Raw genomic sequence first — 6,007 nt, 5'->3', positions numbered from 1 at the left:
GAATGAAGCTCCACTATCTAAATACCACACACTGCACATCACAGATGTCACAATGCAAGCGATGAGCTTGAAATCCATCTTGAATTGTGAAGCAAGAGCTTCATCTTCCGCTCCTCCTAAGGGTTTCTTGTCGGCCTTCTTGTGCAGACACTTCGTGGCATAGTGTCCCAGCTCATGACAATGAAAACATTTAATCTTTGACAAGTCCTTCTTCTTTCCACCCTGACTGGAATCTGTTTTGGAATGGAATGGCTTCCCTTTCCCTTTTTTCGCCATTCCAGCTAAGACAGGGTTCTCCTCATCACGACGCTTGGATGAGGATCCATCTATGGTGTTCCACTGAATCTCTTCTTGCACCAAATCGAACCATAAACACTCCCACTCTAGTAGCTTCTACCTCCCATTTACTAAGTCCTAATAGTTGTGCTACCTCTTTGGAAGGCATAGAAGTGCTAGGCTAACCAGATTATCTTCAACAACTGTAACACCAACACTTCCAAGCTCATCCCAAAATTGGGTGAACTTAGTCAACTACTTTGGTATTGTGTTGCCCTTATCCATCTTGATTTTCTGAGTTTTTCCTTCAATGTTACCTTTATGTGGTCACTTTTGTTTTGAAACAGGCTATCAAGGCCTTCCACATTTCTTATGGAGTCTCCTTACCATGGATGTTTGAGACAATTGTGATCTCGAACTCCTTCTTGGAATATCCTTCTCACCTTTGCAACACATTTTCTCCACTTTGCCAAATCTTGAGCATCAGTTGTTGGAGGCTTAGGAATATGTTTATCTATGAATTCCTTAAGCCCGTTGTCTTCCAACATTGCCTCCATCCTATCCTTCCAAGCAATATAGTTCAAACTACCCTCAAGGGCATATTCGAGTCTCAATCCATAGAACGAAATCCTGCTGGATCTGAAGTATGATACTGCAAATTTGATTTCACCTGCAAAAGACAAACTCGTATTCTTCTCTTCTAGAGTGATTTCTTCTCCGATACCATGTTGAAATTACTTATAAATTCAAATTGTTGATTGTAAAATGCTAAAACAATAGACTTAAATATGCTCTACTCATCAGCAAAAACAATTAAACAATCGCGAAATCACAAAGCATACAAGAGAAAGAATTCAATCAACACATTACACAATGATTTCCTGGGGAAATCCATAGGTAAAAAACCCTACTATTTGTATATTTCATTAGTCAGAAAATATGAGAAGATTACAATGCTTTGCTTAAGCCCGAGCAACCTCTGCACTATCTTTATATGTCTCACAACATCCTAGACAAGCCTAGGCCAACATTTAACCAATTTCTCGATTTCCCAATTCCCTATTTCCTTGCGTTATTTCCTTGGGAATTAGCCCCCTATTAATTAGGGAAATTCCTCAAAGGAATTGTGCAATCCATCATAGGCCCTCCTCTGACTACATGCACCACATATACAATTCAGATGATTATACAACTGATAGTACATTATCCCTAAAATCCAATATCAACTGGGTAACTCTTAGATCTAATATGCATGAGTTATTTATGATTGAATCATCAGTTAACTAGTTGATCACTACAGGCAGTACCACACTATTAGACCTCTCACTGGTTCCTCCAATAGTTGGAACTAGTTTAACTAACTTTAACTCAATTAAACTGAATTAATTAATTACAACTCAAAATAAACTCAAGCAAGGCTCTTATAAAGTAGGAGATACTCTACATGACTCAAGTTAGACCCTCAACTCGAATTAACTGAGCCAACTAAGCCAAATTAACTTAATTAACTAATACAACTTGTCATGGGATGTGGAATTGCAATTTTATTCCCAATTTAATTCAAGGACAAAATTAAATTAGGATTTTCTTGTTGCAGTTTCAATAACCCTTCTGAGTAAGTTTATGTTTTTCATGGCCAACATCTCGATTAGATCATAAGCGACTACTAATACCATTGGTTCCTTCTTCCAAATGGTCAAAAATTTGGATCTTAGTATCATGTAGATGTCAACATCCCCTTGTAAGAACAGGGACACAATCTTTTGCATGCTTGTTTTGACATAGTCTGGATGAGCTGATGTAATGTTGGTATAAAAGTTTGGAGCAACTGAAATATCAAGTCGTCACATTCCAGATTCAACATGAATGTGCTTAATTTGATCTCTACCATGAGTTATATAATTTTATGTCACTTCTGAGAGGTAGGAAGCATGATGTTGTTCAACCCTTAAATGGTTTCTACTATCAGCTGCAATATCTCCCTCATGATATCATTATTATAAGGTGGCAATGGTGATGTTAAAGCTATGAACCCGCTGAGCTAAGAGGCAATTGTGATCTTGACCGCTTCACAAGGATGCTCCCAGAGTTTGGGTTGTATCAACACAAGCATAGATGGCTTGAGCAATTGAGTTTATTCCATTCTGGTTGCTCCACCCCGACAAACATGTGTCTAATTCCTCCAACTTACAAAGGTATATCACTGACTTTTTTCGTTGCAATTTAGATGCAAGAGTGAAGAGATTAGATGACATGGATTCTTTTGAGAATGGTTTGATGCTTTCACTATTATTTTTGTCTAAGGAAGTATTGGTGCGTAAAGGACCATATATTTTGACTAGTTCGTCAAGAACTTTCTGAATCTTTTCTAGGGTCTCTTCCGTCTTTGGGAAGGTAGTGGTCACTGATAAGCTCACTTTGATATTATTTTTAAGTCACTAATATCTTAGTTTTAGTTTTATTTGTTAATATCTGATTTTTTATTTTTTATTTTATTTGTTAAATGTAAATCCGAATTGAAATATGTTTGCACCGACTTCTCTGCCATCCACAACCAATTGTCGTTGAACTTACCATGCCGTCTATTCACTGCCCTTGACTTTCAAGCTTCACTATGTAGCCATGTGTTCACATGAGGAAAAATCTAAAACTCTTCACTCATCTATAAATGTGCAAGGCCAAGGCTTGTCCTATGTAATAGAAGTGTGATTTTGTTTTCCAATTGTTTTATCTTTGTTCTGTTATCTTTATCTGTGATCGAATTTTATTCTCTGCTATGCTTCTCTAATCCCATCACTATTCAAATCTATGACATCGTTGTTCGACTCAACTCTTGCATGTTCTGTGCTTTGACTCTCAGGCTCCCACCTTGAAGCCATAATTACTTTAATTATGCATCAACATGGAGAAAGACATAATGGTAGATGTAGGTATGGTGGTAGAGGTCATCCATGCATTCATGCCCAAACCATTACAAAAAAGCTTGTGGCCAGTTCTTAGGCAGAGACACCTGGTAGCAAAGGGCGAGATTGATAGCATCAACATGGAGAAAGACATAATGGTAGATGTAGGTATGGTGGTAGAGGCCATCCATGCATTCATGCCCAAACCATTACAAAAAAGATTTTGGTCAGTTCTTAGGCAGAGACACCTAGTAGCAAAGGGCGAGATTGATATCAGAAAAGAGAAAGCTCCAATTAATAGAAGGTTCTACTAAGATTAAGAATTTGTTTATAAATTGAAACATTGGTAGATTATAATATTTAATAGATATTTAATTGTTAATTTTTATTTTATGTAAATTGAATATATAGAATGTGTGATATATAAAATTTACAATCTATATACAAATTATTGAAATATTTTTTTTAAATAAAATTTTTGATAATATTAAATAAAATATTACAATTAATTTTATAAATAATATTAAAAAATAAAATTACAATTAATTTTACAAATAATGTTAAAAATAAAATTACAATCACAAATTTTCATCTAAATTAAATGAAAAAATTTATCCCTTTCTTTCTACATATGGTTACTACTTTTTTAAATTAAAAACCTCTGGAAGACCCTTCAACCTTGATTAGTCCTAACTTTGAGCTGAAATCAACTACTAAGAGAAAACAACTCTACTAAACTGATAAAAATAATATAAAAAATGAGTTCAATATTTTTTAGGACACAGCTTTTAAGGCCCTGTAATGTAGTATTACACCATATTATTATATGACTCTATTTAAGGAATTACTGTCTATTGAACTACTCAACTAAAGGGAAAATGTGATTTTAATATCATTTAGGCTGTCTTGTCACTGTCACATATTACAATGCATTATTAAAAAAGGTAGTGGTTTTATTTAAGGCACCACCGTATCAAGTACGGCAGAGTGCAAATTACATTTAAACAAATGACACAGGTTACAACATTAAACCCTTAAAATGTATATATAATTTTTAGATTCTTGCAAAGACATGTGATCTCCAAAGACAATTGGTAAAGCATCTAAGTCAGATTCATATAATAATACTAAATCACCCAGAATCATGGAGGTCATGAGACCCACAAGCTTTAGATATGGCAGAATTGTACCTTCCATTAACCAATAATAATAAAGGGTATGCATTTTTGGCTCCTTAATTTCGGCAGGGTGCAAATTACATTTAAAGACAGACGTTATTGCAAAGCATCTAAGTCAGATTCATATAATAATACTTAATCACCCAGAATCATGGAGGTCATAGACCCACAAGCTTTAGATATGGCAGGATTGTACCTTCCATTAACAAATAATAATAAAAGGTATGCACTTTTGGCTCCTTAATTTCGGAGCATTAATTTATTCAATCAAACACAGGACGCTTCTTGGCACTTCAAAGGAGAGAGACGCTTTCAGACTTGTGAAAATACTGGAGCGATGTTGAAATCAAATCCTTTTGCCCTGATCTAAATTGTTTTCAGAGATCAAAACTCTGATGACATTTTATATTCACATATTTCATAATTTTGAAGGTGCTCCAATTACGGAAACAAGATTGAAACTGACAAGGCCAATGGTGTGACTGGTATAATCGGATTGATAATGAGATAGTTCCTGTGGGCTGGTAACAGCTCATATCTGATTTATGAAATTGTCACCAAATAAATAAACGAAAAATGCTACTATAATTATATTTTATTTTTCATTTTGATTTTGTGCTGGTGATCTGCTCTTTGTTCTACTTTAAACGTGATTTTTAAAGATTCAGAATCTGTTTGGGGAAAGCTCAGGGTGCCGAACTCCATACTTGTTAGCCAGCCATTCAACAATTACATGTGAATGCAGAATAAGAAAAACAAAGAAACAAAAAGTGTCATCGAAATCAAATATAATTTCAGAAATGGACCCGTTGAGAATCTAGATTCATTTTAATTTTAAATTTTGTATCTACCACGTGTTAAGAGGGATTAAATTTCTTTTTTATTCTAAAAGAAGTTTGTACCTCAAAAGATTTGATGTCTCCGCTATTGGTAGTATTATTTTATTTTATGTTTATTTGTCTGTAATTTGACTGAGTCAAAATGTTTATATAAGATAAAATAACCTTACAACATCTGTTCCATACTGGATTAGAGAGCGACTCTCGGCACAATAACTACTACATTAATCTTAAAATAATATCATTTTCTTTTCTAATTACCATGGTATCAGCCTCTTTCTCTAGGACCTCACTCTGTCACACGAGATCTCAGCACCAGATCCGTTCCTAGGTGACAGACTAGGTGAGATGGGTCTGATCCTCAGACCTATTAGCTCCTGGATCTTCTCCACTAGGGCTAGACTCTGATTTACTTCATGCATTGTATTTTTTATAGGAGACCATTTGATTCTCCCGCTTTGTATAGAGATCATTGTACTCAACATTCCCTTTGACCTACTTTGTGGTCATTAGTTAAACATAAATATAATTATCTTATCTTATCTAGTTATTATTACCTAAAACCATCCCATTTTGGACAGAACACTTACGAAACTCTCAGAAATGATTCCCAAACACATATTCAGTGAGAAAGGAACTGCAATTGAACTGGGCTAGTTGATAATCGAACTGGAGCCAGGAGTCAATCTCTTTCTCTAATTATTATTACCTAGAACCATCCCATTTTGGCCAGAACACATACGAAACTCTTGGAAATGATTCCCAAACACATATGCAGTGAGAAAGGAACTGCAATTGAACTGGGCTAGTT

Source organism: Pinus tabuliformis, chromosome 6, assembly GCF_031772625.1.
Source record: "Pinus tabuliformis cultivar Carrire ecotype Pingquan chromosome 6, CPIR1, whole genome shotgun sequence".
Lineage (NCBI taxonomy): Eukaryota > Viridiplantae > Streptophyta > Pinopsida > Pinales > Pinaceae > Pinus > Pinus tabuliformis.
This window is presented reverse-complemented; position numbering follows the sequence as displayed.